This window comes from Pyrus communis, chromosome 11 (genome assembly GCF_041283825.1).
Source record: "Pyrus communis isolate YQ-2024b chromosome 11, ASM4128382v1, whole genome shotgun sequence".
Lineage (NCBI taxonomy): Eukaryota > Viridiplantae > Streptophyta > Magnoliopsida > Rosales > Rosaceae > Pyrus > Pyrus communis.
The window spans coordinates 15,874,391-15,896,965 of NC_142575.1; the positions used below are offsets into that span (position 1 = coordinate 15,874,391).

Consider the following 22,575-nt stretch of genomic DNA (forward strand, 5'->3'; position numbering starts at 1 on the left):
TTTAAATTCATCCATCCACCCTGCTCCATATGCAAGCCATCCATTCCAGCCCAAAATTGCTCTAAAATGCACCAAAATGCACTTTCTTGCCTTTTTTGCCATTTAAACCTACAAACACACGAAAATAGCTTAAATCACTATAATAAATAGAAACTAACTATGTAAATGCAAGAAAACAAGCTAACTAAGTCGCATAAATATGCTCCCATCATTAGTCATCTTCAGTGAGTCGGATTGTGCATTGGCGCACTATAGAGGTGCTGGATTCATATTTGGTGGGGACTAGGGTTTTTCAATTTGGGGGTTTTCTGAACGCGATGATTTTTTTTAGTCGAAATTAGTCCACAAATTGTGTGAAAGATGGAAAATCAAAGATTTTCTCTTCGTGAGTTTGGTCTTGGTTCGACACGAAGATGGATAGAGCATGAGAGAGAGTGAGAGAGGGCAAAAAATTTAAAAAAAAAGATTTAATAATTAATTAAAAATTATTTGAAACTGCTATCAAATTTGACAGCAACCCCTTCTGCTGGAGAAATTTTTTAGTGTTCGGTTGGAAAATTCTTGTGCTTTTTTTTATTTTATTATTGTTATTAATGATTTGAACTTTTGACATCTCTTTTAAAGATGCTCTAAATGAAGCAGAAAAATAACATTTTATAAGGTTTTACTCCCTGCTTCTCGAGCTCATATAGATCAAGATTCAAGGCAAACCTTTATAATTAAGTCAAGTAAGAGAAAAGGCATGTTAAAAACTCGTTCAGCCAAGGCCATGTAAGATGCAAGTTTGGACTTTCTTGCGAATACATTTTATCCCATTTAAACAGCCCCTAGAACTTCCGAAAAATAACATCAGAAATATGTAATTAATTTGACTACAAGTCAGACTTTACAAGTAACCGAGAATTAATTTTTCAACTTCATTTCATCCCATAATATTTCAAAAATAAATTGAAAATTCTAGAAAGTAGATGTTGTATGGGGAGGAAAAGGCCTACGAGGAAGATGGAGAAGGGTGACGAAGGCTTGGTGGATGAGTTGTCGTCAAAGATGTGGGGGTGTAAGCTGGGTGGTGTCTTTAGTGGGGAGGGGTAAAATTAAGAGAGAGAATGAGAGGCGCCATCTTAGAGAAATTTTTTATTATGACTGGAACATGGGTAGTAACATTATGTGTTTTTATATAAGCGGTGGGGAATTGTATTTTTTAAGTTATTAACTTTTTAGCACACATATTTCACCATTGATATAATGACACGTAGTGTACCACTTCGTGTTCCAATCACCCTGAAAAATCTCTCGCCATCCTAGGGTAATTTTCGTGCTAGTTGGTATATCAATATTTTTTAAACTGAACACTGATGATCATTATTTGTTGAACTGAACACGGGTATTATCATTATTTCTTAAACTTAACACTAGTACCATCACTAGTTTTTAAACCGAACACTAACTATTTCTAAAACTAAACACGGATATTAATACTAGTATTATCACTATTTCTTAAACTGAACACTGACTATTTCTTAAATTGAACACTAATTATTTGTAGAACTAAACATGGATACTATAACTATTTCTTAAACTTAACACTAGTTCTATTGCTATTTCTTAAACTGAACACTTACTATTTCTTAAACTAAAAACTGATTATTTCTAGAACTAAACAACGGTACCCTCAATATTTAGTAAACTGAACATTGACTATTTCTAGTATTGAACAACGGTACCATCACTATTTCGTAAACTGAAACTATTTCTAATACTGAACAGCGATACCATCACTATTTCGTAAACTGAACATTGACTATTTCTAGAATTGAACACAAGTACTATCACAATTTCTTAAACTGAAGCTCACTATTCCTAGAACTGAACAACGATACCCTTACTATTTCGTAAACTGAACATTGACTATTTCTTAAACTGAATGCTCACTATTTTTATAACTGAACAACGGTATCATTACTATTTCGTAAACTGAACACTAATTATTTTTTAAACTGAACACTGATTATTTCTTAAATTGAACATTGACTACTTCTAGAACTAAACAACGATCGTAAACTGAACACTTACTATTTTTTAAACTGAACACTAACTATTTCTAGAACTGAACAACGGTATCATCGCTATATCGTAAACAGAACATTGATTATTTCTAAAACTGAACACAAGTATTACCATTATTTCTTCAATTGAACACGAGTTATATCACTATTTCTGAAACTGAACACTGACTATTTCTAGTACGGTTTAAGTTCGGGATGAGAGAATGCAAAGGTTATGAAGATGGAGAAACTAAGGTTTGATCATGAGATTTGAAGGCAAAGAGAAAATGGAGGCGCTAGCGTTCCCTAATAACAATAGAGATGTTTAACGAAGTTCGTTATTTAACAAATTTAGGCCATTCTAAGCATTCCTATTGTATTTGGCTACTTGATGCCCTGAAGACTTTCTGTTTTCACATTTGAATTTGAATGGTTCGTTGGCTATCCATTGTTACTATCTATGTATTATGGCTATTAAATAAAACACCTTGTCACATATAACAAGAAAATCTTTACACTTCTCTCGAAAAGTGTGTACTCTCATTTATTTTTAGGTTGATCACTTGAGAGTCCTTCTTTCTATCAACTTTGACCTTGTTTTACTAGAAATCTGCAACTAAGCAAAAATGGAGAGGTGGTTTGAGCACTACAATGATTCCCAAGAGATACTGCTTGTTAGGAAATGTGACTTTTCGTTTTCTGCTTGTTTGGCTTGAGCTTTGGGGTCTACTAGTAACATGGTAGCCACTTCCTTTGAATCCCAAGGTACAGTTTTCAAATGGGTTCTTTGTTGGCAAAACACTGGAGTAGTTGGTCACATTTGGAAGAATTGAGGAGGTTAGTATGCTTGATACATGATAGAGTTTTATGACGACATTTTCTGTCTTGTTCGGTTTGAGTACGCCATTTTTGCGACATGGTATGAGAGTTCTACAGGCAATACTGGTTAGCAGAGGAGTATTGTGAACTAGTATTCGAAAGATTGAATTTACGACGCGTGAAATTGTGCACCTTCAGCAAATTACTGCTTGCTTATCGAGACAACAAATGTGTGATCGATATCACGGGCGGCCGACTGTGGTATTGAAAACTTATTCGTTGGATTCGTTAAGCAAGTGGGCAGGAAGATTCGTCTTCAACAGTAGGTACGGATTTGCTATTGTTAGGACTTGACCTAGAGACGCATCTTTTCTCGGACTACATGACGTTCGTATGCTTAGGCGAGACCCACTTTTTTTTTTTTTTTTTTTTTTTTTTTTTTTTCAGCTTTGAGTTTCAGTTTTGATTTTCAGTAAGTATTTTAACTTCCTTTTCTTTAATTATTTGTTTTCGACGTTACAAATGTTTTGGGGGAAGTATTTCCATTTTCAGTTTTAAGTTAAGCGCGAGTTTTTGACCTATATGTTAGTACATATCTATTTTGACGCTATAGTATTTTGCGTACTTATTTTTGAACTTACGTCTATATATGTTTCCAACTTTATATCTTATTAAAGTATGTTTCTACTTTTACACTGATGGGGAAGAAAGTAAGAGTTTGGAGGCATGATAGAGGATTTGGCAACCCGCTCGCGACGGTGTGGCATATTCTCTTTGATGCACCCACTCTGACTTGAATTCTCTTTATACATATATTCTTCTTCTTATTTTCAAGCATTTTGGTTAAGTTGTGATTTTAAATTTCGGGACGAAATTCTTTTAAGGGGGTAGATTGTAACAACCCGTCCCAAGATTTACGAAAGAAAATAGGTATTTTTGTATTTTCACTAAGTTTGGGGGATACCTTTCTTTTTAAAATTGTTTTTAAACCTTATTTGGTGAGCCCAAGGGGCCCACCCCCTGTTTTGTCCCCCCTGCCGAGTCCCTCATTTCTTCTTTCTTTTTTTTTTTTTTTTTTCTTTTCCTTTCTTTTGTTTTGTTTTGTCTGCACCTTCTCCTTTCCTTCGAAACTCCCCCATTTCTCACTTATTCTTCCCCGTGAAACAAACACACACACCCATGCCCACACCTATAGCTCTTTTCTAACCCCGTGGTTGTGTTTTGGACGTCAAATCACGAAGAAACCACCCCGGAGACATTTCCCAGTTTTCCGGCGAGCACCGCCCCTTTCGAGGCAATTTCCGGCCAAACCACGGCGATTTGGCCGGAGTGCAAGGTATCAATCTTTTCGTCTCGCTGAGTACTACAACTTTCCTTTTTGTTTCACCCAATTTCATTGAGTATTGAAGAAGTTATGCTCTTTTGAATCTTACCCAGTTTCCGGCGACCTCAGTGACTTTCGAGGTGTTTTCCAGCCAAACCACGGCGAGTTAGACGTCGTGTGAGGTACCATTCTCTTCGTCTCTTCGAGAGGTACGATTTTCATTTTTGAATCACTTGATTTCGTCGAGTATTAACAAAGTTATGGACGTTCGAAGTTTGTCTAAATTCCGGCCGAATTCCGGCCTTCTTCTCTGGCGTAAAACCCAGCCCAAGAAAACACCCAGGCCTTCGGGCCATCTCCCACACCCACGGGTTTAGAGCCTGTTTGGTTTCTGGCCCAATACTCTCACCCTTTCTATTTTTATTTTTAGTTTTGTTTCTTTTAAAAACCCAAAAAGGCCTTAGGGCCTTGGTTGCAGCCCAAACCCATTTTTCCCCGTTTTAATTAGGCCTTAGGGCCTGTTAGCCCAAAACCCATCACCCTTTCTGTTGTGGGCCTTTGGGCCGTATGGGTTCAAGCCCAACCCAACCCACTTAAAAACCTAACCCAATTATCCTAACCCAAACCCTTTAGGCCAAACCCGGATCCAACCCAAGTCCAAACCCTTTAACCCAACATGGATCCAAGCCCAGACCCGTTTGACCCGTTGACCCGGACCCGGTCAACGGTCAGCGTTGACTTTGACCGGTCAACGGTCAACGGTGACTTTGACCGTTGACTTTTTGAGTTTCGTACGAGAACCCTCCTAGACTAATTTCGACGTCCTGAACCCGTTTCTGATGTTCATTTTCCCAAATTCAATCGTTTGAGTAGAGTTTGACTAAATGTACCGTTTATGTGCTTAGGGGCAATTATTTGTGGCGTTTCCGTCTTCGCTAGTTGCGTGGCTCTTCGGCAGCTAAGTACTGTGAGTGGACCCCTTCTAAAAATGCATGTTTTGATAGTATAAATGCATACATGAAAAGCATGATTTGATGATTATATTTTATGAAACGTTTTACGAGATAACATGCTTATTGAGGTTAGTTTGAATTATTACTATTTTTCCTATAACCCATGTTCTTATAGAATATCTGATGGATGACAATATGATATTTAGAACATGTTTAGAACACTTCTTTATAGTATAGATGATGGATGACTTTATACTATGAAGTTGATTTTCAATATATGTATGTTCACTGGTTTTGTACTTACCTAGTGGTCCTTTCCGCTACGGGACGTAGGGATAGATCCGGTCCGTCCCGGGCGACGGTTTGGTGTTGGCATAGGGCCTGGAGTGTGTTTTCCTCTGACTGTCTGCTCAGAGACGGGGAGCCGGCAAGGGGCCTGAAGTGCATTTTCCTCTGACTGTCTGCTCAGAGACGGGGAGCCGGCACGGGGCCTGAAGTGTTATATCGGATATTCACTAGTGATTATTATTGTTTATGCGAATTATGATTTGAGACATTGCACGACATGCTAGGTTTCGGAAAACCTATGTTTATCATTATATATGTGTTTTCATAAAACCTGGGGGTTAGTGTGTTGATAACTGTTTTATTATATATATATCAACTTGGTCCACTCATGTTTGTTTTGCGCTCCCTTCAGGACTTAGAATCGAGGCATACAATCCCGACGTCCAAGCACTTCCGCATCGGCATCTTCGAGTCCTCTCGGTGTAGGACCCACTCCTTGGTTCATTCAAGTTTATATTATTTTCTTTAGTGTTCTAGATTAGAGGTGTGCTCTGAACACGGTCCTTATTTGCATATTCATTATTCTTTTATATTTATAAACCTTATTTATCCCTTGTTTTCAGCATTTGCACTCAATAAATGGCTTTCGTCACCCTCGGGTGTCGGCCAGCACGTGCCTACCTTGGTATTCGGGGAATATCGGGGTCGGGGCGTGTCACCATTGGGTTGTCCTATCAAGATTTTAGCGAGGCAATATTATACGTGTCCAACACCATACCAATATTTCATAATCGTGGTGCCTGATTTCTAGTTCGCTTAGGTGTTTTCCCACTGGGTTTTCCAAGTAAGGTTTGTCGAGGCAACTACCATTGATTGGTGAACACCCAAGGGGAGTGTTATTTACAATATTTATTATGTTGTTCAGTTCTGGGTCAAATATGTAATATCTTAATAGTTGAACACCTTTCTATGTAAATCTTACGCCAATAAATAGGCACTCTAATGAGAAAGGAGACACACCTTGATTTCTCCTCAACTTGCTCACTTGTCTCTTTGTATTCTCTCTTACTCTCTATTTTATTTCCAACAATATATGAATTATAAAGTACTAGATCATGTTGTAAATATGGGGAGCAAGGATATAATGAGTGTTCATACAAGTATCTAACAAGTCTCCTACAATTTATTGAAAAGATAAAATGTAAGATGAAAGATATCTATGCTCGCCAAGGTGGGCTAGGCAGCTTAGGTAACTGGACAGGCATCTAGGAAGATTTAGGCGCCTTTTCTTATTTTTATAAATAGATAGGGATTAATTGTAGCAGTGGTCAACCGCCTAGCGCCTAGGCATCCCTAAAAGGTGGATACAGAGCATGAATAGAGTTGATTATTTTGAGATCCTCCCTAAATTATAGCTAGGAGCTCATTTAAGGAGCCCAAATGCTCTTATGTTTTACTATTATTGTTATTCTCTGCAGCTTACTGGGTTCCTTCACCAACCTAGTACACCGTTTCACGGTATAGGGGTTTAATTCAGCACTCTTGGGGATGAGTGTTTGAACAATAATGACCCCAATTCTAAACACTCTCACTGCATAGAATTTTCCTCAAATATAAATATAGACAGAAAACACCCCAATCTCCGAGATTACGAACCATTCTCCGGTCGAATGAACCTTGGTCCAACACAATTTGTCTCAATACAAGTTGCAAACACAAAGGGTATAATAAGATGGTTCGTGTTTAGTTGTCTTACAGATAAAAGCTTATTCAACAGTAATGTTCAAAAACTGGACAACGAACCTAAACACAAGTAACGTGAGATAGAATGGTTCATCTGTTGCCAATTCTCGTTTTTTTATTGGTTTTGCACTATAAACAGACCTAAAATCTGTTGAAAAACCTATATTCGTATCCTTATTGAGATCAAGTGACGGCGATTGACTCACATTTTAGGTTCTTTGGCTGTGATGGACAAATTAACTAGCATGATCATGCCTTCCAGCCATAACGTACGTTTATTCTCCGCCTACAATCCATTCCAAGTACCTCTCCACAGCTTCCAGTCCACACAGCTCCTTCACAACAGGCATGGTAGCAGGAACGTCTAACTGGAATATTGATGCCGATCCATCTAGGCCGCCCCACTGAAGAAGCTGTTTTCTTGATTCTTTAATGGCAGCCCTTGTAGCGCAGTGAACAGAAACCGCAAGAAGTAATGGTGGCTCACCAGAAGCTGCGCAAACGATTTTCAATGTGTGAGTTTCACACCACACTTTTCAAATTTTATGATGAAACATGCTCTTCTTTAATTGAAATGTTCATACTAACATAAAATTTTCAGCTTTCCAATTTATGTAATAACCCAAAAATTTTTCAAAATTTGCCTACTTTTAGTCACACAAAATACTTTTCTGGTATCAGTTGTAGTTGGGATAAGTAGAAGTATGCAAGGAACGTCATGGCAGACCTTTTGAAGAGAGCACGTGTTTTTTATGATGCCCACTGTTCAATACTTCAACATTGAACTGTTTGGGTATGGTGTCCACCGTAGGAATCTTATATGTCCATGTACCTTCTGAAATCACCAACCCATCAGAGTTTTCCGAGTATTCTTCAAGCATGAAAAACCCAATACCCTGAACAAAAGAACCTTCGATCTGCAAGAAACATGTAATGTCAAACTTAACTAAACCACATTAACTACGTGCCAGTGAACTGGCATTATGGATCTTAACAGATTGTAGAAAAGTTGAAAACTAGGATTCTTATTCCAAAGATGACTAGATGATGAAAATGCTACACTTCTTCGAACAGAGAAAGCCTAAAGACGCTAAAGAACGAAAGTACCTAAAAATTTATAAAATAAACCGAACTACTAACTTTTTCTTACTATGGAATTTGAAAAATTCTCCAAGGCAGAACCTACTGATTAGCAATGCAAAAAACAAATTAAAAGAAAATGCAAAAAATAAAAAAATGTATGTAAACATTATAAAAATCTGAGTAGCAAGTTCAATCATGCTAACCTGTCCTAAATCCACAGCAGGGTTGAGACTCTGACCACAATCGTAGATAATATCCGATCGCAGAATTGTGGTTTGTCCAGTCAGAACGTTTACCTCCACCTGTGATCAAGTAGTTTCAATGTTATTAATCTATAAATTTTAAATAAGAAAAAACTGGTCTCTATGACTGTGACGTTGCACTATGATTTGCTCTGCATTATGTAAATCTGCATCTTGCCGAAAATTCAACAATACACATGAATGAAAATGAAGGAGTAAGACGGTCAACACAAACTTGCCTCACTCACAGCAGCACCATAGTTAAGGTATGCCATGGAAGCAGAATCAGGGACATAATAAGAACTTGCTGATAAGTTCACATCTTGCATGGATGCCTGCATTTTGACAGAAGAAATATAAACCGCAACAACTACATCAAATTTGGGAATAAAGAAAAATGCAAGTTAAAGCGAGTTTTTTTTTATTATTTATTATTTATTTGATTTTTATTTATGTTCGATATATATTTCTTGGAGAGAGTTTGGTGTTTCAGTGGTCTTCAAAAGCTATAAGAAGAAGCCACTGGGAAGTAGGGCAAGCTTGAAAGTTTGATAACTCATTAAGTTTTGTTTGTACTCATAAGAAAATTGTGGCTCAATGTCTATTATTCTGTCTGGGGTTGAGTTTCTTGGGTTCTTCCAGATTCAGTGTGTGAACTATTGGAGCGCCATGGCATGGATTTGAAACAAATCAATAAGTTAATGAAATGTTTCAAAAGAAAAAAATGATGCATCAATAATTTCATGGTGATTGCTATTTTTGCTCCCTGCACTCCTCTGGGAGACTGCAAATAACATGCTATTATGGTAGTGTTATTTGCATTCCAACAAAGGAGCACACGAGTGAAATAAGCCCTCCCCTCAATCCAAATAGAATACCTGCTGAATAAGAGTCTCCCAGTTAATAGAGCCCATTTGCTCCTTCAATCTCCCCTTGAGAGTAGCTAACCTCTCAACCAAAATATTACAGCAAAGTCTAACTGCCTCACAGCTTGTCTCAGATGTAGTGCTCCCAGCAGTCATTCCCCCTTGAATTAAGCTCAATGTATCTGATTGCACCACCCGTATTTTATCCAAGAAATCTCCACTACCATCACATTGAATCGAACCAAGAGCAAAAGCTGTCACCTGTTTTACCTTCGTCCAGAGCCCCTGACCCAGTTCAATTCCTCCAACTTCAACAACAACAGACCCATCACTTAAAATGCCTACTTTTCCCGGAGTTGGCCTCAATGACACTTCATACAATATCGGTACTCGAGAAATTCCTCTTTTCTGCCATTTATTACACCTATTAAATTCTTTTACAATCTCAGTCCTTGGGTTAAAGCTTCAAGACATGGACAACTTGTTCCATATCAATGGTAAAGTATACTCCAGGGGTTCACCAGCGCTCTGCTTGTAAAACAAATCAAGGCTGTGAGATGTGTGAAGATTAACGCTTCTCACAGAATCTACTTCTATAGAAAGGATGGATGCTACATGTTCAATTACAGCTTCAGCGATAAATGACCCCTGCACCTCCCCAGGGGCCCGCATAGCAGACCTACTTGGAGTGTTTGTTTTGCACACCTTGATATCGAAAGCCAGAGCACCCCAGTCATACTTCTTAAGTGCAGTCACAATACTTTTTGGCAATAATGGACTAAAGTCTATGGAAATCCCTGCATTTATCAATATCTCAAGTTCTAAAGCTGTAATCTTCCCATCAGACTTGAATCCCACACTGTAAGTTATCTTCATGGGATGCCTTCCTCCAGCCATTATCATATCAGTCTTGCGATTGAGATATATCCGTACAGGTCTATGTAATTTGTGTGCTGCAAGAGCACATGCAGTTGCGACCTAAACATCAGAATTGCAGCAGCTTTATATTCTATTGAGCATTGGGAATCAAGTACTCAAAAAACCATAAACATAGCAAGTGATATATACATATATATATATATATATGCACGTATATATTATGTGTGTGTGAGTGTGTCTGGTGTCTGCACGCATGTGTAAGATAAAGTTTATTGGTTTACTATTGATCCTGAAAAATCGTAATTTATCAGGATACACACCAGCAATCATTTATATTCTAGTAGGCCTCTCAGAACTGACACTAAATGCTAACTATTGCTTTATTTTCTAAAACTTCGCCTCACGTGTACACCTCTCTGCACCACTAGAGAATCAAATATCATTTTATATATGAATTATATATCTACATCTATGTGTATGTGTATATATAAGGGCTTGGTTGGAAGTTCTTTGGTTAAAAAACCTCCTACACTCATTCCCAACTTACGTCTAAATTTCTAGGTGCATAATGAGACTACACCAGTATGTTTCTCTTAATCTGCATTTGTGTACTCTCCACATGCAGGATAGGAGTTGTATGTGCGCAGAATGTTAGCTTAATACACAATGTTGGCCCGCTTCCTAGCAGCTTAAGTTTTTGGGTTCCATTCATTGTCTAACAGAAATATTATATTCAAGTTCACTGTGATAACAAGTGCTTAATCTACAGTTAAACGGACAATCTCGTCCACGATTAGATAGACAGTAATAAAGAAGGAATATAGAGATTTATGCAGGTATTATACTCACAGGCATTGATTGCATGGCCTTTCCACCGAAGCCCCCTCCGACCCTTCTTGTAATTACACGAACATTATTTTCAGGAATACCAAGACATTTTGCAATTGTAGAGTGTGTAGACTCAGGCATTTGACTTGAAGTGTAAACCACCATGCAGTTGTCTTCATCTGGTACAGCAAGGGCTGTTTGTGTCTCCATGTAGAAATAGTATTGTGAACCAAGTTTGATCTGAAAGCAAGATATGCATGGATTTGTAAGTTAGTGGGCGGTTCTACTTGAAAACCAAGCCAACATTCTCTTATACTCGTATTTTCTCCCATTTCACAAGTCCTTTCTATGTATATAAATAAAACCAAGGAACAAAGTTGAATATCCAAAATCCAAATTACTGGAACATAGAAAAGTACAAAAAGGGCAGAACATTAGTGTGGGAAGGAGACCGGGAAACAAAGAAAGAATGTCATATTGATTTCAAGTACCTCAGCAGAAATAATCTTGTGATCAGCTGCAGCCATTCCATTTGATATGTCACCGACCTGATTCGGATAGCAGAAAGGAGGGACCTCAAAAAAACTTGCTCTCTTAACTGCCTCTTCGACTGATAAGATAGGTGGATCTACATCTTCCATGTTATAATCAACCACCGCAAAGTTTGTAGCCATATCTGCATGTTTCTGCGTATCTGCTACCTACAAAACTTTCTTTTGATGAGTAAACTGACACACATCCAAAGAAAGGAGAAAAATTATGTGTATAGTCTACAATTACGGATAACGATTGGCATTCATCCCAACTAAGATGGTTAGATATAATCACAAGATCGTTGAATTACCACGAAAGCAAGACGCTGACCAGCCCATTCTGTAAGATCATTAGCAAACAGAGGTTCTGTACCAAGAAAATTCTTAGACCCAATGTTCTCCCCAGACTTGGGAAATCTTTGAAAGATATCAGTGCAGTAACTCCTGGATGTGATTTAGGTTCAAATTTTATTCCCTTCACTCTAGCCAAAGGCTTTGTACTATAAATGAACGCTCCATGTAAGCAATTTTTCGGAGATGGAATGTCGTCTACATAGACTGCCTCACCTACAAATTGATGGTCATGAATGAGATAAGTACTTTTGTGTCACGAGCTAGAAGCGCTCAAGAAGACATATAAAAAAATGGAAAAGATACATAGTCAGTTGAAACAAAAGAATTATAGAAGAAACAATTAACACTGAAGTTGTAGCACACCCACTGTTTTGTGAAAACAGTCAATAACTATTACAAACGAGGAAACAAAACAAATTCAAACAAAAAAAGACAAAAGGTCAACGAAAGCTTGGTGCCATAAAGATACAAAGAGAATCATTTGAAACATGATCTGTTAAGAAATTATATCTCTCTCTCTCTCTCTCTCTCTCTCTCTCTCTCTCTCTCTCTCTCTCTCTCCAGGGAAAGCAAGAGAGCAAAAGAGTGAGAGACAGCGGGAGGAGGACACAATGCTATATAGCAGGTGAACAAATTGCCCACAACTGGTCATCACTTTGTATTCTGTCAATTTTGGTTTCATTAAGATTTTGTTTCTTATATAAAAGAATGATCTCAAAAGATGGAAAATGAGACCTTTCTATAAGCATATCATAAGTATATAATTCAAACTCCCACTACTTTTAGGTATTTAACATGACCGACCAGCGGGAAAAAAACAAGAACCAGTCATTCTAATCCTAAACATAATTGTTAACGAAGAAATCATACTACAATTTTCTCAACTAGATAAAAGGGAACATTTTGGAGCAGAGAACAGGCCTGCAAACTAAGTCCAATACCAAAAAAAAGAGACAATGATCCTCACTTTGTTTTGGGTGGTTTGGATGAAGAGGAATAGAAGGATTTTTGAAGATTTCGTGGGAGCTATTGGAAAGCTGCTATCTCTTGGTTCGTTAGCAGTTTTTAGAGTTTGGTTGTTGTTTTTTTTTATATTTTGTTCGGGCTGTAGTGTGCTAGCCCTCCCTCCCACCACCATAAAAAAATAAAAGGATGCTTAGTAAGTAGACATCCGTATAATCATGTATGTGAAGGATAACTAACCTGAAGCTTGTATGAGACCTCCAGATTTTGTAATTGGTTTACCAACCGGATCATACTCTGTACTTAATTCAATCACCTGTTTACTAGATGACAGAACAGTTCTCATCTTATCGGTAGCACTTTTGTTCCTTTTTAACTTGGAAGCATCGGCCAACAAAGTATTTCCCAAGAATCCTTTGCAACTTTCACTGTCAATTAAGGGGCTAAAGAACTCGAAAAGAAAACCAACAGCCAAGCTTGACCTGTAAGCAGGGCTCGTAGTTCCTTCTTCAGGAACCACAACATCCCTAACTAATTTAATAGCGTCATATAGAACACCAGGACTCAACACTTTTCCAGTTAAAAATTCCTCAACCTTTCTTGCTCTAATTGCATGTTTAGTTCCATAAGCACCAAATGCCACACGACAATGATCCACCATAATTCCTTTGGAAATCTTACCAAACGAAACCTCTGCTAGGAAGGCAGCATTTAAATAAGCTAATGCCCTTCCTAGGGGTCTTGGTGCAGCTCGATAGGTTTCAAAAAGCAACATGGTGTTGGTTTCTGGAGAAACTTTTCTAACTGCTTCCCAATTTGGGATTTTAACACTTAAAAGTACACTTTTCGGATCCAATCGAGGCCTTTTCAGAAAATCCTCTAACATAACCGTTTCAGATCTAGCACCATTCATTATATCTACTTCTGAATCCACAGCAAGAAGTATTGTAGCAATATCTGAAGGAAAACATTTTCTCTGTGCCATCACCAAATTCCCTCCTATACTACCTGTATTTCTGATGAACCCTGAAGCAATTTTCTCCATATGATTGGCAATTTTTTTTGACACATCACCACCTCTTGATGGAGATCCACCGTTGTCTTTCTTCTTCAAAGACTCAATAACTTTAGAGATTGTTACAGTTGCTCCGAACTCAACCCCCACAGGGTCCTTCTTAACCATTGATAATTCAGGAACACATCTGAGATCAATGTATCTGTCATAGCGCTTTAGCTCCTTGTAATAGCCCGTCCCTGTGTTTCCAACAACTAATTTCATCTCGTTTGCATTATCAAAATCATTATCTTTCAATAAGTTTTGAAGCTCCTCAACTCTAAGAGGATTGTACCAACCATATCTCGTAGGATCCAAGGACATGGAAGAACAAATTTCTTTTTTTAAGTAGTCCGGAAATGTACAGATGTCACCATTACGGTTATATAGAGGCAAACTCTTTACTTTTACTTCCTTACTATCTCCCTTTTTCCAAAAGGAGTTGAACCCCAAATCCTCCATGTCAACATCAGATGCGAAACTCTTGCAGGCATCAGCAATTGGTCGATACCCAGTACATCGACATAGGTTACCTGCAATAGACTTTTCAGCTTCGGAAACAGAAAGCTTGGAGAACCCAGGAGGGGGATCAGGTCTATTCGCCTTTTCAGCATTGACAATAGCTCCAAAGAGTGAAACACACATGCCAGGAGTACAAAAGCCGCATTGAGAAGCATGGAAACCAGCAATCCTTTGGTGAATTGGGTGGAACCCGTCTTTGATATTTCCAAGGCCTTCGGATGTTGTAATTGAACATCCATTTATACTGCAAAGCAGAGTGAGACATGAACTTGCAGTAAAATCTTTCACTTCGTCGACAACAGGGTTGTACTTGGACAGTAGCACAACACAAGCACCGCAACCACCTGCACCCGATTTTTATAAGTGCATATCATAAAACGTGTCCAAAGATTTATAGTAAGACGTAGTTTTCCTTGAAAATTTTGAAACCCAAACTACAATCTCATTTAATATGATCACTGCAGAAAAAAAACCTTAAATTACAGACATTTCGTCACAAAAAGAAACCTCTTTAAGCATCAGTTGGTCACCTCGGAAGCGAGGTGAGTACTAGTTTCGTTTTCTAAATTACTTTATTTTGCAACAATTGTTCAGGATGGTAAACCAAAAGTTCAGAATTCTTTATATGAGAAACACAAAGTTTGATCATAATTGAAAAAAGTTGAGATTCTACCATCAAACCAATTGGCAATATAGGGAGTAGTCCAACCTCTAATAAGCTCATACAAGGTCTATTCTCCCATCAATGTGGGACTCATTCTCAATACACGCCCCTCACATGTGGCAAAAATTTTTCGAGCCGAACACGTGGACAACATATCGAGGTGACGTGGAGCTCATTCTCAACACGCCTCCTTACGTGTGGTGAATTTTTCGAGCCTAACACGTGGACAACATAACAGGGTGACCTGGAGCACATGTGGTCGTTTGGCTTCATACGTGGGACAACCTGCTCTAGTACCATAAAGAAAGTTGAGGTTCCACCACAAAACCAATTGGCAATATGGAGAGTAGTCCAACCTCTTAGACCATCTCCAACCCTTAGGCTAAGGCCTAAATTTTTTTGCACATAAACAGTTTTTTCACTGCAACCATTCTGGGTTAAATTTTCCCAGATCATTAAAAAATGAATTTAGGCTAATTGTTTTTCTTAAAGCAACTTTTTAAAAGAAAAAAAATTATGTAGACTATTCTAATTTTATTTTATGAACATTTTAACCTAAAAATATTTAGATTCCGACAAATATTGAAAAATCACTAACCGACACCATGAAACTCGTGAAACACTATGAAAGAATATGAAACACATAAAAGAATTTTTTTTTTAATTACTTTAGCTATTGGATTTAAATTTGGACTGGTAGATATTGTTTTTACGGTTGGATTTCATCAAATTATATCTTAACTGTTGGATTCAATGAATTTATAAATATAAAACCAAAAATAATATACATATATGGTGGACTAGCCCCACTAACCCAAGGGGAATCCTGGGCTAAATTTGGCCCAGAAATGAGTTTTGAGTTTTAAGTCATATTTGTCTCAATGATTAGAGCAAGTTGAAGTAAATTTAAAACCTAAAATTTAAGTTCTACTCTAAAAGTTGAAGTAGGTCTTATAAGCCTATGCAAGATTTATGCTCCTACTCATTTTCAACAATAGCATGCAACACGCAATTTTTCTTTCATAGCAACACGCAATTTTTCTTTAATAGTACGTACGACTAAGTCGTCCAAAAATCAACAAATGATACTCATCAATCATCATGTTTATAATATACATAAAAAAGCCACAGAAATTCATGATCATACACGCAGAGCACAGTCAAAGTTAGAGAGAGAGACCTTCACCGCAGCTGAGCTTGACACTTTTGAATCTCGTCTGAGAACGCAAGAAGGCGAGCAGAGTGGTTGAAGGATCAACGGTCGGGAGCTCAAACCTCTCTCCGTTAACTGCAAAAACTAGGCTGCCACCGCTTACTGCCGCTGCGTCTCTTTCGTTGGCCATTTCTGTGAGCAAAGCGAGAGGAACCCAGCTGCTGTTTCAGAGGCAATGCTACTCAGCTACAAATTCATATATCGAAATTAAACTAACCCAACAACCATTCCAATAACAATGAAAAAGAAAGTAAGAAAACGACGGCACCAGTATTTTAATGCAAGTATCGCATTCACATGGTCTTTGAATTTAGGAGTGGAGATCACAATTTTGACTTTCCTTCTTTTTTGTGATTGGTAAAGGACGAAAATGTTCTCCGAAATTTTTTTGAGATTCGGGAATCATTTAATCGTGTTCGTTCATTATATATCGTGTTACCAATTTTTATTAAGTATTATTTAAATTTAATATTAAATTTAAAATTCAAAATAATTTTTAATTACACGATATACGATAAACAAATTCAATTAATTGATCCTTCGGATTTTCACAAAGAAAATCCAAAGAGAATAGTATACCATTGGTAAAAACTAAAAAGCTGACCGTCTGACAAAAAAAAAAAAAAATTTAATACTCAATCGTCTTTCAGAATATTTGGTTTTTTGTGTTTTAATTAGGCTTATTATATTAATTCGACAGTATAAAGTATTGCCCTTCAGATGCACACTAAATGATATTTTATGCATCACATATCATACTCATACACCTCACCATTATCTGATCATCAGATTTTAGAACATGAATATGTGAAAAAGCATCACCATTATCTTCTTTGAGAAAGAAGGTGAGGGCTGTAATTTGAGACCAATGAAGTTTAACCTTTATCCACCTCTAATGGTACATTTTGAATAAGGCGAAGCTTCGAAGTTCTATTCATCAAAAATAATTTTTTTCAATCAATGTGTTTGTAGTTTCATTAGTTAGACTTTTGTTCTATAATGGAGAGTGAGAATGGTTTAGAGAGTTAAAGAAGATAAATAATTTTGTGAAATACATGTTAAAAGTGATTTGGGATGTATTTAGTATTTTTTTTAAAGGAAAACTAATGAAAATGACTTGAAAACTTTGAGTTTTAACGATCAGGACAAAATAAAGGGTAAAGTAAATAGTATCATGTTTCACTTTTTAGTGTAAAAATTTGGTTTTTCATTAAAGTGAACAGTACCATGGGCTTTTCGTTAAAACTCCCTTTTTTTAAACCTTATAAGGTGGAAATTGTCATTGCATATTAGACCTACTCCAACCCTTGTAGTAAAACTCAAATTTTAGGTCCTAAACTTACCAACTTGCTCTAACTCTTAGGGCAAATATGAGTTTTAACCCAAAACTCATTTATGGAACAAATTTAGGTTAAGATTCCTCCAGGGTTAGTGGGGATGGCCATCATATACGTGTATTCTTTTTAATTTTATATTTATAAATTCATTGAATCCAACTGCTAAGATCTAATATAGTCAAATCCAACAATAAAAAAAAGGATATAACAGTCCAAATTTAAATCTAATAGTTAAAGTAATTAAAAAAATTTATTTCATATGTTTCATATTCCTTCATAGTGTTCCACAATTTTTACGGTGTCGGCTTAGTGATTTTGTCATCCCAATCTGAAATGTCCACTTGGACTCCGAATTAGCTTTGTTGGTCGACACACGAAGGTGATGAAGCCATAAAGTGTAGTGATGTGAAAAAATGTAAATAAATTTAAACCTAAAAGTGCCTAAATGTAAGAGTGCGCATATGAGTGGGAATGGATCCATGTCACACATGATGTCAGAGCATAAGTACAGTATAGTAAAATTAGAATAAAAACTATACCATCAAAAGTAGCTCCGATATCAGTGTTTCCTAGAGATCCATGTTGACACGAACATTGGCACTAAATCCTGGAGGGGTGAAAAAACAAGGGTGAGTGGCTTAAAAATAAAGCTTTGTAGAAACCTTTTTGAAAACATAATAGCCCATCGCCGTAAAACAAGTATAGTTTCCAAATATAATATACTACGTATAGCATGAAAGTACTTATCGTAGTCAGCAATAACTAAAAAATGCAATACTTCATAACAATTCGTAAATAAGCATATAACTTCTAGTAATTACAATATCTCGCAGAAATAAACATATCATATCGAGTTCTCATCGACATATGCTGACACACGAGTTCATGCAGACTGACGCTATACGCATCACATACGAGTCCTAATTGCCTATCTAGGACAAGACTAGCACCTACAATGGATCTAAAGTGAGCTTATGGTGCGATGTGAATGTACACGTGAAAGAATGGCCCCAGACATCAAAGATCCTTGCGATGTGTTTCACCTAGAAGCGAAACCATTCACATAAATATATAACGTATATACACATTTTTGTACAAAGTACGGTTAATAAAGAAACTACTTTAAAATGGTTGAATTTTAGAAAACGGTCGGCGGATTTGGATTCGGCACGTCGAGAAACCTAAGGAGGAATCTCGAGTTCCTCCATGCATCAACGCACGCGCCGCCACAAGGTGGCTGCACAGGCAGCCACGTGCTGCACATGCGCCGGTCATCACGATTTTTAGATTTTTACAGTTTTTTTAACTAAATTTGAGAGCTCATTCCGTGCTTAATTCTTCACCAAACTCGATGATTCAAAAGCAAATTTGAAGCTAGAAATGTATGGAACAAAAATATACCAAAGTGGGGCCTATTTATGGTATGTGTTGGCCGGAAAAATGGCCTAAAAGTGGCCAGGTGGTCACGGTTCTGGGTTTCCAAAAATCTGGGAAAGTCTCTCCCTTAGCCATTTCTGCAACAACTATCCTCCAAATCAAGTATAGAGGTTACAAACAGTACCAGATCATGTTTGAAAGGAAAAATCTGAAGGATTTCGAAAATTACCATGGTTGCACAGTGGAGTTTTGCCAGGAAAATGGCTATGGCGATGATGTGTTTTCTCTGCACTTTTAGAAGGAAGGACGAGAGAATGAGGTTAGGAAAGTGGGAGAGAGTCTGGTAGTCAGTGGTGGTCTGGAGTTCGCCGGAGTGGCGATGATGATGATCTCAGCCTCACGGCTGTCCAGTGTTTGTAGGGGTGAAAGAGACGACAGAGAGGTTGAGGGAGAGAGGTGTAGAACACAAGAAAGACAGAGGGGGATATGACATGGTGGTTTGGTGTGGTTTAGCATTTCCTGGGGAGCTCGCCAAAGGAGGTAGGCAGTGGTGACCGCTGTCGAGTCTCTCTGTTTACAGAGATGAGATAGTTGAAGAATAGAGAGAGAGTGAATATAATAGGGGAGAATAAGAGAGAGATGAGAGTGTTTCAAAAGAAAAAAAAAATAGGGGAAAAAGCGAGGGAGACACAAGTGTAAGGGAGGAGAGTGGGGTGTGGGCCCCATTGGCTCACAAACAAGGCCATAAAAGAGAAACAGAAAATATCTCCTGCGAAATGTAAAATTACCAAATCCCGTTTCATATTCGTAAGTCCGTAAAATCTCCCTCGTAATTTTAAATTTGATTTCGCTTGCACCTATACGTTTGTACCATCAAGTACTTCGAGAATATGGTAAAATAAAAACTCATCATGTAATGATGGTCAACGAAAGTTGATAATCTCGCCACTAAGGGCGTTTTTGTCAATTCACTCATTTAGAATTTAAAAAAATCTTCAAATTAGGAACGGGCTGTCACATTTTTCAATATTTAGTAGAATCTAAATATTTTTAGGTTAAAATGTTCATAAAATTAGATTAGAATAGATTAGAATAGTCTACGTAATTTTATTTATTTTTTTTGTAAAAAGTTACATTAAGAAAAAAATTATTCTAAATTCATTCTTTAATAATATCGAGCTAAATTAACTCAAAAGGGTTGGAGGAGAAAAATTGTTTTTGGGTTAAAACCTAAATTTTATGGGTTCATTATTATTAAATATTTATATGGGGTGCTAATTAAAAAAAAAAACCTTTAATTACTAGATATTTGTTTAAAAAAAAAAAATTAAGATCTAACTGTTTAAATATCTAAAGTATCTTCCTTTCCAAAAATAACACAAATTAACCTCATTAATCTCGAAATTAGTGCTCACAACTATACGATGAAATAATAATATAATAATTAATTACGAATATCTTCCCACAGAAATTTTAACAAATCTAATTAAGAAGCTTTGTGGAATGAAAATTTGAATTAAACTGAAAATTATTAAGCATCAAATTTAACACATGAAAATAATAGATTGAAAACATAAGAAACAAGACCTAGGGCATCCAAATTCATCATAACCTATCACATCCCGTCCCAAATTTAATCATATTTTATTCCCTAGCATTGAAAATTTTCAAAAAATGCCCTTGGTTGGCTAAGTGGAAATCCTAAGTGGACATTTGAGTCTTTATCACTCTCTGTCCATTTTCACGTCTTTCTAGGTAGTACGTGTCCTTACGAACACGTGAGCAGGAATGAGTTGTAAATTGGACGATTTATGCTCATTTTCCAAAGAGGGGCAATGACACACCCCGACCCAGAAAGTCCACTTGGACCCTGAATCGAGCTGTGCTGGCCGACACCTGGAAGGTGACGAAGCCATAAAATGTGATAGTGTATAAAAAGTGAATAAATTTGAATCTAAAAGTGTCTTGTTGTTGAAATTTCAACACCCATTTTAAGGAAATAACTATTGCCAATACTTCAATTTTTAGAGCAAGAAGAATATTGTTTTCTACTTAAGTAAACAACCACCAATTGGAACATCATATAAGCGTATCATTGGTTTAGCATCCCGATTAATGAATTTCACATTCTTTACATATACCACATATCTCGAACTGCGCATATAAAAAGATACTTCCTAACTCCATTCAAACAAAATGATTAAAATCATTTGAACCATTTCTTGGTAGATTAAAGGTAACTCTATATCGATACTCATACTTCCCAATTAAATAGAAAAGGACAGGCTGGAAATGTGTGAGAGTAGATACACCATAGTGCACTCATAGATGCCAATTTAATTCTACTATTGTCTCTGACAAAACTTAGCTTGTTCCAAAAAGTAAATGTAATAAAAAGTTCGAAGATCAATGAAGATTTGGACACACTTTTCTACATAAGAGTCCCAATCAATATTCCAATGAAATTAGAAATTGTTAATTCTAGGTCATAAGTATGATGGTTCATCTTTAGTGGTTCTACCACCGAGAAACATAAGCGTTAACATACTAAGAAAGTCTGAATCCGAATTGACTTATCACATCAATCGACAATCACCATGCATCATCAAAATCTCCCCAGAGAAGTGTCATCTAGCCTTCGAAATAAGGTAATGACTGTTGACTTTAGGTCAATGAATAAGATGGTTCGTTTCAAACGGTTCTAATCGTGAAAAGTAAAAGCAATACTCCGTCATGTTGCCATACCAACTTAACAATGTGGTGGTATCCGCGGTAAGATTTTTGGGATATGACGCCAAAAGTATACGTCCTCGAAATTTACTGTACTACTAACAACTCTACGACACGAACTAAAAGGTCTTCACAGTTTCCACGACACTCATAACAATCTAACAGTGAGATATCATCCCGCATTTCGATTCTAATGTCTATGGAAGTGATCAAGAGGTGGTTAGTCAAAGGGTTTTCGTTTACCTAAATAAGTGATAGGGTAAAAACAACAATCATGAGTTTAACGTCCTATTGCAAAGCTTATTCCTAAGCTTCCACGATCCTAATTTATTCGGCTCAAGCGAAGTAGTTCATTGATCCTAGGAGGATTTGATGATTGCTTTTCGGATTTCTACAACTCCCAGGATATGATAACTTACATTCGCAAGCCTATTCTCACCCATTTAATAAGTACAACTACGAAAGCAAAAATCTGGAATGGCGTTGATTGAAAAATCCCAATGCTAGAAAAAGACCTTGCCTAAGATCTACTTTCAAAAAGACTTCATCGATAGTCGATCTTCCTCCTAAAGATCCAACATGAACACAAGTATGCTTGAAGATATTAGTGCTAATAGGGACCGAACAATAATTATCCCTCCGATGATCTTCCGTGAAATGTTACTAAGAAATCAAGACTAACTAAGATTTCCAATCTTTAAAGAATCAATACTAACGGCGGTAGGACAATGATAGAATTATTTGGTAATATCTCTGGC

General features: G+C 37.0%; 1 protein-coding gene, 1 long non-coding RNA gene and 1 pseudogene across 3 annotated transcripts in view; 1 reads left to right on the plus strand and 2 right to left on the minus strand.

Moving 5' to 3' along the window:
• Nucleotides 1-16,482, minus strand: part of LOC137742967 (indole-3-acetaldehyde oxidase-like) — a 59,027-nt gene extending 42,545 nt beyond the window's left edge. The window contains exon 1 of the mRNA XM_088679317.1: nt 16,341-16,482. The gene's annotated coding sequence lies outside the window, so the exon portion shown is untranslated. The remainder of the gene's footprint in view (nt 1-16,340) is intronic.
• LOC148692957 (uncharacterized) lies at nt 3,961-6,038 on the plus strand. The gene is made up of 4 exons (XR_015953122.1): nt 3,961-4,200; nt 4,302-4,370; nt 5,094-5,155; nt 5,842-6,038. It is a non-coding gene; the product is annotated as an uncharacterized LOC148692957 (long non-coding RNA).
• Nucleotides 7,109-16,627, minus strand: LOC137742654 (abscisic-aldehyde oxidase-like; annotated as a pseudogene). The gene is made up of 10 exons (XR_015953139.1): nt 16,341-16,627; nt 13,161-14,840; nt 11,915-12,170; nt 11,562-11,771; nt 11,092-11,310; nt 9,376-10,341; nt 8,737-8,832; nt 8,459-8,557; nt 7,900-8,089; nt 7,109-7,665 (listed from the first exon to the last, which is right to left on the minus strand). The product of XR_015953139.1 is annotated as an abscisic-aldehyde oxidase-like (transcript).
• Nucleotides 16,628-22,575: the final 5,948 nt, after the last annotated feature.